Below are 13,493 nucleotides of genomic sequence, written 5' to 3' on the forward strand. Positions count from 1 at the left end.
CCTGGGTGGCTGAGTCAGTTAAGTATCAGACTTGTGATTTCGGCTCAGGTCTTGATCTCATGGGTCGAGATGGAGCCCTACATCAGGCTCTGCACTCAGTGGGGAGTCAGCTTGGGATTCTCTCTCTTTCTGCCCCTCCCCCCACTCATGGGCACTCGTACTCTTTCTCAAATAAAGAAACGAATCTTAAAAAAACATAGTTCTATATATATATATACATACATATAAAATACTTTTTATATAAGCATTTAAATTTTACTTTTTAAAAAATACATTTAAATTTTTAAAAAATGCTTTTTATAAGCATTTAAAATACTTTTTAAAGAAGAATTTAAGAGGAAAATAATACAACAGTTCACGACTGTAGGATGGGGTGCTACATCAAATATGAGACTTAAAACAACTTATTATTATTTTATAGGTGAAGAAACTAAGCCCCAAAACACTTAAATAATTTGCCCAATCATTTTTGGTCATATTTAGGATAGCAATTACCAACCTGATTGTAACTGATTTGTTTATAAATCTCTCCACCCTATTAGATGACTGAATGGCTGTACAATTAAAATAATGGATAGAGTTTAGACTTAGAACCCAGAATCTGTTTCTCAGCTCAGTGCTTGCTATTCACCATACCATCATACTCTAATGTGTATAGCTAATGAACCTTGTAAACCTATTTCCCTTCAACACTTAACAAGATTAAACCACTTTTTTGTTTTTAAACTAGAACTTGACATATATTTTATTTATTAATTTGAGTATAGGTGACACACAATGTTACAATGGTTTTAGGTATACAACAGTGATTCACCTTCTCTATACCTATGCTCACAAGTAGTTACCATCTGTCACCATACAATACTATTATAGTATCACTGACTATATTCCATATGCTGTTCCTTCTATTCTCTTATTAATCATTCCACAACCAGACACCTGTATCTCCCATTCCCCTTCACCTACTTAGCCCATCTCCATAGCCCCTTCCCTCTGGCAACCATCAGTTTGTTCTCTGTATTTATAGGTCTGATTCTTCTTACAAAAGTTCTATATTTATTCATTGAATTGCATGCACCCACTGGCTTGAATGGCCTTCTCTGATACCCTTTACCTTCATGGCGGATTTATCTTCATTTATTAGTAAATCTTAACACCAGATGGTGTGCTTTTATTGGGGGGCTCTCAGTCAACACAATCTATTCTACCTCTCTTCTTTGCTCCTTTCGCATTTTCTTGTGAAGTTCCTTATTTTCCTCTATCTCTTAAGTATGAATTATATTCTTGTTTGTTTACTCCCTTCTTTTGTTCTTTCCCCCCAATCTTATTTACTTCCGCATTTTAAACTATAATCTATGTAGATGACTCGAAATCTACTTCTCTCCTGAGTTTTAGACACGCACTTCAAATCACTTACTAGATATCTCCACTACCTATCCTACCCAAATCTCTAATATATATATATATATATATTGGGGAGAAAAAGGAATTTATTATAAAAGTTTAATAAGAAAAACTGTATCTCGGGACACCTGCCTGGCTCAGCTGGTGGAGCATGTGACTCTTGATCTCTGGGTTGTAGGTTCAAGCCCCACACTGGGTGTAGAGATCACTTAAAAATAAAAAATAAAATCTTTTTTTTAAAGCACTTAAAAGAAGAAAAACTGTATCTCACACATAGAACTAAATTTAAAAAATGAAAGTATATTTGAGAAAACACAGTATAGACAGCTCCTGTTATCACAAGATGTAGTACTGGAAACTGTAGCTATAATTGGGGTTTACATTCCTGTCCAACGCTCCAGCATCATATGAACTATAGCTACAGATTTATAAAACCACAGAATTTTAGAAATAAAAGGGACTTTAGAAGTCATTTAACTCAGCCCCACTATTTATTTAGCAAATGAGAAAAAGGAAACACCCACGATCCTATAGCTAACTAGTAATGCTGTAAATACTGAACCTGGGCCTCCTGGTGTTTGGGCTACAGCTCTTTCCACTAAACCCTTGACTGTCAAATTTGGAGTCTGAGGAGTGTCCTAGTAGACACACCAGCATAAGGAAAATGCCCACAAACTTTATCTATTCACATGGTAGAGTTCCATAGAACACTTGGCTTGAAGTATGCTGTCATACTTTAATGAACATTGGCATGTAATAAATGCAAATGCAGCACTTATAAACCTGTATAATCTGAAAAGGTACAATCATTTTCATTCAAAATTATAAGCAAAATTTATAAAATTATAAAGTTACTAAAAATCCAGCTAAAATGCTATAGAAAAAATGAAAATATTTAATCAACAATAATTTTAATTAACTTTTAAAAATATCAAAGCCCTCTGAGGTTTAGGTACACAGAAACACATTTTATAAAGTGTTCAGGGGGCAGCCCCAGTGGCGCAGCGGTTTAGCGCCACCTGCAGCCCAGGGTGTGATCCTGGAGACCCTGGATCGAGTCCCACGTCAGGCTCTCTGCCTGTGTCTCTGCCTCTCTATGAATAAATAAATAAAATCTTTTAAAAAATAAATAAATAAAAATAAAAAGTGTTCAGGGAAAGTATAAATCAGATATTTTTTTAAATGCTCCTTGTTTTTCAAAGAAACCCATGGAAACAATATAATTCTTCACTAATATATATATCCATCTCTGGCTGCTCTTCAATTTACACTTTATGCTGAAGCAATTCAAACTATTTGCAGTTTGCTAAAACATGGCATGCAGTTTTACTCACACTGTTCTCCATGCCTATCATTCATTCTCTGACCCTTTCATCTGCCTGTTTGGCTTTCAAAGCCCAGATCTCACCTCATTTGGGAAGACTTCCTTGTTTCTCACCTCTTTCTAAGGTAGAATTAATTTCATTCATTTAAATGATTTATTGACTCTATTAAGTACCAGACCCTATTGGTGTGGGATACATAGAGATAAACTAAAAACAACCCCTGCTTATAGAGGCCTTTATTCTGCTAATGCTTACCATATTTTTGTTATCAGTCTGTCATACTGAATTACATTGCATGTTCCCTTGTTTACTGGATGGACTCTGATGATCTAATTGGGCAGAGCCTTGTTTATCTAGTTATGGAATCTTATGCTCTTTACTTTGCACTCTAAATCCCTGACATTGACAGTATATTCAAAGCCTTGGTGCTATAGGGATGAAAGGGATAAAATATTTCTTTCTTGGAATGAAGATTGAAAAGGGGGTAGTGGTAAGGCTTGAGTTTGGGTGATTTCAGGAGCATAAACCCCGAAAGCAGAAACTCAACATATAAAGACAGAACTAAAATAGATGCTTATTATGTAGAATCAAATGAACTGTATATAACCAGAATAGTGAAATGCTATGGTTTAAACAAATGAACTTGATATTGCTTATAATTTAGGCACATACAATTCAAATGTTGGCTAGGTTTGACACCTCACATGACGCATACAATTTTAAAAATTTAAATTCAAACCGTTTTATTCACTGATGGTTACTAATAGCCAAATAAAACCTATTAGATAAGTTAATCACAAAGAATTAGGCTTAAACAGAAAATAATGCATGGTGCCAACTGTTCTAAGTTTATGAATATTAACCTTCACCATATCTTAAACTTGTCAAATGAGGATCACAAGGTTCATTCACATGAAAGACTAATGTTATTTTATTTCCTTAAAAACAAAAACAATACTTCAAAACCTCTGACTGAAAAGTATGGACAATGGTAAATGTTTCAAGACAAGAGAGCACCAATTCCTGAAATACACATTTTGCTCTTTATTCTTTTAAGGAAGATGCTGTTAAGAGATTTCTTAATGAGCAGACATAAGTAGTATTACATTTCCTATACAGACAGAATAAAAAAACAGCTCTTTTCTATGAGTGTTACAGCTGTATAGGGTTACAGGTAAAGCATTCCATTCCACTTAAGTGGTACTCAAAGGTATTTAATAGATCAAATGATCCAAATTATTCAAGACCATACAGAATAGGTTACCCAGCCAAATCTTACGACAGCCTTCAAAAGTCATCTACAGCTGATATTCACTGAGGGTGTGTGTAACACCAGTTATAATAAGCATTTAGAATTGGGTTTATACATCAAATGTGGGCTCTATCTTATATACGGTTTTCAAAATATATTTATTGATATATATTTTTTAAGCTTTTATTTATTTATTTATTCATGAGAGACACAGAGAAAGAGGGGCAGAGACACAGGTAGAGGGAGAAGCAGGCTCCATGCAGGGAGCCTAACATGGGACTCGATCCCGGGTCTCTAGGATCACACCCTGGGCTGCAGGTGGCGCTACAGCACTGTGCCACCAGGGCTGCCCTATATTTATTGATATTAAAAACTTCATATACTTCAAAAAATATAATTAGGTAATTTAAGTAAAGCAAATGCAAGAACTTCAGTAAAGAATTAATGTTAACTATGGATAAGAAATTCATGTGATCACGACAGTGACTCATTCTTTTAAGGTATAATCATTATATTCAACTGAAGATGTCATGTTGAATTTTAAACCTTCTTTAAGGACTGCTTGCATCTATCTTGATGGTCTGTTTTATCTCTAGTGGTTTCTAACAGGTTCAGAAGCAACTTTGTTGACTATTATTGCCAGATTTTGTGGAATCTGAAAAAAACAAAGGGATCAGGTCTATTTCAATTCCTAGTTGTTTGATACAAGTCCTCTAAGTGTATTCAGCAACCCCTTGGGTAAACTGCCAGAAAACACTATGTTGAATTCTGATGAATTTTTCATAGCCTTTTCTAGCTAATGGCTCTCTGAAGAATTAGAAAGGCTTCTGGAGTGTATTTTGTCCTATCTTGAGCACAGATCTGCTATTTTATTTATAACTACAACAGAGAATATAAAATAAAACTGGTATTCTTAAAATCTTTACCCTAGCAAATAATATTAAAGATTTGGATTGTTAAATTTCTTTCTCAATGTTACAATGATTATTTAGCCAACATTTGAGGTTTTAGGTGCTTATCTCTCCTCATTCATAGATTTAAGAATCACAGCAAAAATCCTTTGTAAACAAAATTTAAGAAGCCAAAAAATAAAACAGAGAATTTAAATCTTTTCTATAATTAAATTGACTAAAAATATTTTTTCATTTCTTGGAGCCTGTTAATTAGCCTTTAGGCCCATATATATAACAATCTTTCTTTCTTTCCACACTTCCCCTTATTTGCTGGGGACACAAAGAAGAATAAGGACATAGCATCTGCCTCACAAAGAGTTCAGCTCACAGAGGAGCTAGACATGTACACAACTGACTTAACAATGTGATGGGGCTAAAATGTAGTTATATTTAAGATAGAGTGATGACAAAAAAAAAAGGGAGTGACTCTGCTGATGGCGTGAGGAGTATCAGAAGTCTTCCCAAGCAGGGCGCCTGAGTGCCTCAGTCAGGTAAGCGTCTGACTCTTGATTTCAGCTCAGGTCAGGATCTCAGGGTTTTGAGATTGAGCTCCATGTTGGGCTCTGCGCTGGGCATGAAGCCTGCTTAAGATTCTCTCTCTCCCTCTGCCCCTACCCTCCTCCAGCTTGCACTCTCTCTCTCTAAAAAAAAAAGTCTTCCCAAGTAAAACACATATAAACTGGGGCATAAAGAATAAGATATGAAAGGCAGCACTTAAGGAAGCAGGGCTTTTACTAAAAAAGCCAGCATACAAAAAATTATAGAGGCCAAGATCAAATGATATGTTGGGAAACTTTAAGAATTGGGTCTAAGAGCACCTGGAAGGAAGGCTAAGCCTAAAGGACAGGCTTGTGTTTAATGCAAAGAAGTGGGGAGGTGAGTGACCAGGGAAGTAAAGAAAAACTGAAAGGTTTTAAACAAGACACTGACATAACTAGATCTGTTTGCTCAAGAATCTCTCTGGTATCAGGATGAAGATTGAGTTGAAATGAAGATGAGATTGAAGAAAGCAAAACTAATTGGAAGAATGGTATATAGGCTCTGGAAAAACAAACAGTGAAGGCCTGAACCAAGGCAGAAATAGGGGGAGGTGGGAAAGTGAGGAAGTGTGTTTGGACAACTATTTTGAAGGAGAGTGGGGGCAACAATGAGAACCACCAACTTAACCAGTATAAGAAATATATAAGAGGACAGTATTTTGCAGAAATTCAAGTTGAGCACTTCAGTTTAAGGTTCTTGTATCTTGTATAGTGAAACAAAGCTGAATTTTTTTTTATCAAGTGGTTTTGAAATTTTTATTTAGTTTTTTTTTTTGTTGTAAAGAATTATTTGCCCTAGTAGTATTTCAAATACTCAAGTAGCAAAACTACTTAACTACTGGGTGTTTATGAAGAGATATATTTACTTTTTAACCTACTAGTTGTCATAACTACAGGACGTAAAGAGGGCTTATTTAATGAATACTTGCAAAGAACTTAGTCCCAATTTTCAAGATTTTTCATTTTTACTAATGTTAAATGATTACAGTAAATTAACTGAAATAAGTAAAAATTATTTAAGACAACTTATCACATATTTGGTCATGTGAGCAAAATATAAATAAATAAACAATTTGAGAACCTGTGTACACTGTAGAGGTAGCTTTGGACTACTACCCATGGCCCAAAAATGTATGTACAAAAATAATTAAGATAATTTAAACTGTAATTAAATTTTTAAAATAAAAGCAATGAAAAAAGATATAGCTAACATATAGCAAAAACTTTAAATTATAGGAAATATAGTCACTGAAAAAGTCTATCTCATACCATCTGAAGAAATTTTCAATTATAATAGGAGAAATCTTAAAAACACATACACATTTAACTCTTCATTCAACCTTATTTTAAGATTATTTGAAAGAAAAAGAGAACAAGTAAGCAGAGCAGAAGGCAGAGGCAGAAGAAGCAGCAGACTCCCCACTGAGCAGGGAGCCCAACGTGGGGGTGATCCCTGTACCCTGGGATCATGACCCAAGCTGGAAGCAAACACATTTAACCACTTAACCAACCAACTGAGCCACCCAGGCAGCTCTTCATTCAAAATTAAATTGTAAATGCCGATGTAAGCCTGGGACATCTCATTGTACCAGAAAGGAAGGAAGCTCTTAGCGGGGAATGGGTCATAACAAACAAAACAAAACAAAACAAGAGAACACAGAAATATCATGAAGAGGCTTCTCATGGGACGCCTGGGAGGCTCAGTAGTTGAGCATCTGCCTTTGGCTCAGGGTGTGATCCCGATCTAAGGATCGGGTCCCACATCAGGCTCCCCACAGGGAGCCTGCTCCTCCCTCTGCCTATGTCTCTGCCTCTCTCTCTCTCTCTCTCTCTGTCTCTCATGAATAAATAAGTAAAACCCTAGGGAAAAAAAAAAAGCTTCTCACTTGCAAAATATGGGCTAATTCAAGAACCAAATCAACCTTAACTAAAATATGTTGAATCTGTGCTCACTTTGCTAGCACATATACTAAATTTGAAAAACACAAAGAAGATTAGTATGGCTCCTGTGCAAGAATGACATGTGAAATACAATGAATCTATAAAAAAACAATGAGGTCAAATGATGTTTATAAAATACCAAACTCATTAAACAGCACTGGAAATAACTGAGGCATCAATTCTTTATTCTGAAAGAATTTATATACATTCTTCTTTTCCTGTCTGAACTATGCTCTGGGATAACCAAACAATCCAAGCTGATGAGGAAATCTTCCTTACAGAAGGATTCCAGATAAATGTAAAAGGAACGCAGAGTTCAAAAAACATCCATTTGCAACTTGAACAACATAAATTCAGACATTAATCACCAGCCAATGAAACTGTTATATGAAGAGTTCATCTTTATAAAGAAGGGCTAAGACTATCACCTCCTGAATCCCCTGATCAATTTTAGATAGCACCACTAAAATTGGGGTCAGACTTGATGCAGTGTGAAGCCACAGCACCACCTGTGAAGTAATCTTGCCAAAAAAGCTAAAAATAAATCTAATAAAAAATCCAGAATGTTGAACATCTTGCACAACTGTCCCAGTTCCTGCAACAAGTCAATTGGGAAAGGAGAGTCTATAAATTAAAGAAATTTAAGAGACATAACAACTATATTTAATATGCAGATTTTGTTTGGCTCCTGATTCCAATAAACCAACTGCAAAAACGACACTTCTCTGGTGCTTGTGTGGTTCAAGTGGTTAAATGTCTGCCTTCAGCTCATGATCCCAGGGTACTAGGATTGAGTCCTGAACATTGGAGAGTATGCTTCTCCCTCTCCCTCTACTCCTCTCCATCCCCCACCTGCTCATGCTCCCACTCTCTCTCAAAATAAGTAAAAAGCTTAAAAAAAATGACACTTCTCAAATGGACAAATGTGAATTCTGACTAGTATTACTAGATGACACCAAGAAACTGTTAATTTTGATAACTATGATAATGGCATTGCAGTTCTATAAGAAGAAAAATGCATACTGAAACAGGTAGGGAGGAAATGACCTCTAATGAATGTGATCTGCTTTAAAGTGCTTTGGGAAAAATAAAAAGGAAGGTGGATAAAGATGAAGTAAATGTGGCAAAAGCTAGATAACTCTAGGTGATGGACACATGAAGATTTGTTCTGCCTACTTTGTATATGTTTAAAATTTTTCATTTAGAAATACTGGTGTGGGATATAAAAATATTACATATCACCTACAGAGACTATCAGCAATGCAAATTCACCTCATTCCTACTATTCCCTTTGGGAAGGTCTGGGGATGGGCCCCATGATCTGTATCTTTAATAATACCTCCGGAGATTCTTGCAAGTGATCCTGAGATCATACTCTGAGAAATACTAACATAGAAGAAAGAACTTCTAAAGTCCTAAATATATCTGGAGATGTTAAGAGGAACACTGATAGAAGATCTACAACCTGAGCTAACTTTTGAAAAATGAATGGAAATCTTCTGGGTGAATCAATGAGGAGAGCAATCTAGCAGGAATACTGCGGGTAAATACACAAAAATATGAGAGAGAATACATCCAATGCCCTGATCTTGGTTTCTAACATCATTCTCCAAAGGAGAAAGAAGGGTTCCTTGCATATATGGTTGATTCTAGGTCTGGGGACGGGTATATACAGAATGAGCCTAGAGCATGTTGTAATACTGGAAAGTAAAAAAGTGCTCAAAAACCAAAAGGGTAGGGTATGTCAAAAAGACCTAAGAGGGGAAAAAAAAAGAAAGAATGAAAGAAAGGGAAAAACAACACAGGAGCCAACATGAAAGAGTTTCCAATGGTCAAAGCTGGTACAATCTGAGCAAGAAAAGAGTGCTGGATTATAACCCAAAGTATAAATAAATAAGTATCCGTGAGGCTATCCTGATACATATACAGATAGATATATGAAACATAAATATATATTTATTTTCCTAAATAAAGGGAGATGGTCTCTTTTCATATATATATATGAAATATATATTATTTCCTTTATACATATATGCAACTATAAAGTTACTCCCTCCCCTATCTTTTCCATATTCTTTAGAAGCAAGCGGGGGAAGGGGACTTAATACTATCCTCTTTAGTTACAATCCATTTCTACAGCATACATAAAGGATGAGGGATGGAGGAGTAACCTTATACTGGATAAAGCTAACAAACACTACCCTGGCCAAGTGCTCAAAGATTAACATCAACAATGACAAATCATGCTAATAACATGTACCTTTGATATGCTATGACAAAAAATGGCACTTTCCTTCTGTAGTTTTCCTACCAAAAACGTATGACCTCAGTCTAACCATGAGAAAAGGCAAATCCAAATAGAGAAGCATTCTGCAAAAAAACCTGACCAGTACTTCTCAAAGTCATCAAGTACAAGAAAAATCTGAGAAACTGTCACAGACCAGAGGAGGCAAGGGAGACAAGATGACTAAATGTAATGCGGTAATCTGGGTGGGATTCTGAAGCAGTAAAAAGAACCATGTGGGAAAACTGGCAAAATGTGAATAAGGTAGTAGATTCAGTAAATAGTCATATACTTATGTTGATTTTTTAGTTGTGACATACCACAGTGACATATGGCATTAATAAGGAGAAATTAGGTAAGGGGTATACAAGAATTTTCTGTATTATCTTTGCAACTTTTCTGTAAATATAAAACTGCTGTAAAGTTTATTTTTAAAAATGTGGGTTGTGGCTGAAGTAGTACTAGAAAGAAATTTAAAGCCTTACCGTTTATATTAGAAGAGAAGAAAGGATGAAAATGAATGGGCTAAGCATCTGATGTAAAAAACTGGGGGTGGGAGGAGAAAGATATATTAAAACAGAACTACCTAAAAGAAAGAAATAAAAAGCAATAATAAATAAAAAATAGGTAACTCCCTGGACCTCACACCACACCACGTGCAGCTAGAGAGAGAAAGTGGGGGTCTGAGAACAAGGTTACAGGCCCTCACCAGACATCAAATCTGCCAGTGCCTTGATTTTGGACTCTACACCCTCCAGAACTGTGAGAAATACGTTTCTGTTGTTTATAAGCTACCCAAGTCTATGGTATTCTGTTACAGTAACTGAATAGGCTAAGATACAAACTATACAGATAAAATCAAAGATGGACCAAATACATAACTGTGATGAACAAAAGATTTAGAAACCTTTAAAAAAGTATGGAAGAACATCTTTATAATTTAAGGCAGTAAAGAATTTCTTTGAAGACACAAAAAGCATAAAACAAAGAAAAATCATAATTCAATCTCTTAAATTAAGAACTACTGCTTCATCAAACAAAACACAAAAAAATACAAAGCTAAGTCACACACTGGGAGAAAATAAATGGAGCACATATAATCTACAAAGGATAAATATCCAGGATAAATAAAGAACTCTAAAGTATTAATAAAAACAAACACTCCATTTTTTTTTTAAATGGGTAAAAGACATGTAAAGGGATTTCACATAAGAGGAAACACAACTGCTGCATAAATAATACAAAGGTGCTCAGCTTCAACCTTGTAAATATTCGGGTAAACAGAAATTAAAACTATGAAATATAATTTCAGATCTTACTTTTTTGACAAAAATTTAAAGTCTGAGAGTATCAAGTGTTAGTGAAGATGTGAAGAAACCTCATTCATTACTGGTGGAAATATAAAACAACATAACCTTTTGGATTAAAGTTTCAGAATACTGGGGTGCCTAGGTGGCTCAGTTAAACATCTGCCTTCAGCTCAGGTCATGATCCCAGGGTCACAGGATTGAGCCATGTGTCGGGCTCCCTGTTCAGTGGGGAGTCTGCTTCTCTCTCTCCCTCTACCCCACACCCTCCCCCTGCTCGTGTTCTCTCTCTAATAAATAAAATCTTTAAAAAAAAAAAGTTTGAAAAAGCCTAGTAAAGCTGAATATACATATATTACATGGTCAGCATTTCTGCTTTTAAGTATATTATAGATGAACTCTTTTTTCCCCCCAAGTAATAAGCTCTATGCCCAATGTGAGGCTTGAAGTCACAACTGTGAAATCAAGAGCTACACTGTCTACTGAGCCAGCTAGATGCTCAAAGAAGAACCCTTAAATGTGTGCAAAAATGAATAAGCACAAAAATGTTAATAGTAAGTAACGTCTGAAATGCAAAACTTGGAAACAACCCCAATGTCTATCAACACAAGAATGGATCAATACATTGTAGTAAATTCACAAAATGGAATATTATCTACCAGTGAAAGTGAGTGAACTAAAAGCTGCAGAGTAACACAAATGACTCTCAAAATCATAATATTGGGTAAAAACGTAAGTCATAGAATAATATAAACAATATGATTCCATTTATATCAAGTTCAGAAATGGCAAAATCAAACTATGCATTGTTCAGAAATTTACATATGTGATAAAACTGTAAAGAAATGTAAACAATTGATTAATCCAAAACTCAGTAAATTGTTACTTCCAAGTGATGGGAGAGGACATGCAATCAGGTAGAGAAACTCAAGGGCTTTTTAAAGTATTAGAAATGCCTTATATCTTAAACCATGTATTACATACATAGGTGTTCATTTTAAACTGAATGTTAGTTACGTGCACTTTTTTAAATGTATGATATACTTAAATTTTTTTTAATTAAAGGATTCTGACTAATATTTAAAACTATTTTTTCTAGTCTTGGAAGTTTTCAAGTATTTTCTTCAGTAAATGTCATAAAATATAAATAATACATAACTTTATGAGTAAAAAATGTTTTTATTGTTAATTTGGATAATGAGTACTGAGCAAAACAAATAAATTGATGCAACTATAAGACTGACAAGTTTTGGGTTTTTTAAAAAAAGGATTTTATTCATTCATATGAGTGAGAGAGAGAGAGAGCACAAGCAGGAGGAAGGGCAGAGTCCTTGCTGAGCAGGGAACTGGACCTGGGGCTCGAACCCAGGACCCTGAGATCATGATGACCCAAGCCAAAGTCAGATGCTTAACCACCTGAGCCACCCAAGCACCCCTACAAGTTCTTAATTGTTAGCAAAGAATGTTCATAGTTGTTAAGTTAAAAAGTTCTGATGATTTTTTTCTTGCATTTATTAACGAGGTAAAATCCATACTATGTTCTGTAGTCAGAATTTAAGTGGTTACTTGTCTGTTTTTTTTTTTTTTCATTTTTATGGAAACATCAGTTAATATATAGGGAAGAAATCCTAGTCTCTGATTCTGATTAATTACACAATAAAATCAGGTTGTACTTATTTCCTCATATAATCTCATTTTAAATTCTAAAACTGGAACCAAAATTTGTTAACTCTGGTGGAAGAAGATTTGTGTTTATGCCTATGTATATATACTTAAGAATAAAAGGTACTATAACTTTATATGTATACGTTCCTTCTATTCATCATAGGGCATTTTTATTTTTAAATCTTTGCAAATATTTAATCCATGTTATAAATTTTTGATAATTTCCCTGATTTTTAATTCATAAATATAGCATCTGACTATTCACAAGTTTCTGGATTTTTTTATTAAAAACTTCTCCATAAGGAATACTCTCCTAGGTCATATAAAAAGGATATAGAAAATGATACCTGTTTAAGAATTAATAGTAAAGTTGAAGAAAGGAAATACAAACACATACAATCATAAAATCTAAAAGTGTTGAAAAGAAAGAGCCAGAAGTGACTTTGTATCCTAAGTTCCCACCTAAGGAGGATGTCTTACAAAATAGCTTGAAAATACAATGCATCACATCAAAAAATTCAAAAAGCTAACAAAGTACTAAGAATAATCAAGTTTTGGACTAATTAAGCACAGGTGCCTGGCTTCTTTGCCTTGTTACACACTATTAGCTTTTTATCTTATTTTTAATAAAAGTTAGAGCCGGGGCAGCCCGGTGGCTCAGCGGTTTAGTACTCCCTTTGGCCCGAGGGACCTGGGATGGGGTCCCACGTCGGGCTCCCTGCATGGAGCCTGCTTATCCCTCTCCCTCTGCCTGTGCCTCTGTCTGTGCCTCTTTCTCTCTGTGTGTTTCTCATGAATAAATAAAAATCTTTAAAAAAATAAA

At 35.0% G+C, this 13,493-nt stretch overlaps 1 protein-coding gene and 1 pseudogene across 3 annotated transcripts in view; one reads left to right on the forward strand and one right to left on the reverse strand.

Moving 5' to 3' along the window:
• SOS1 (SOS Ras/Rac guanine nucleotide exchange factor 1) overlaps positions 1-13,493 on the reverse strand; it is a 139,853-nt gene that overhangs the window by 77,010 nt on the left and 49,350 nt on the right. The window lies entirely within an intron of this gene.
• On the forward strand, positions 7,419-7,516 carry LOC129511220 (U6 spliceosomal RNA; annotated as a pseudogene).

Source organism: Nyctereutes procyonoides, unplaced genomic scaffold, assembly GCF_905146905.1.
Source record: "Nyctereutes procyonoides isolate TBG_1078 unplaced genomic scaffold, NYPRO_anot_genome, whole genome shotgun sequence".
In the NCBI taxonomy this organism is placed as follows: domain Eukaryota; kingdom Metazoa; phylum Chordata; class Mammalia; order Carnivora; family Canidae; genus Nyctereutes; species Nyctereutes procyonoides.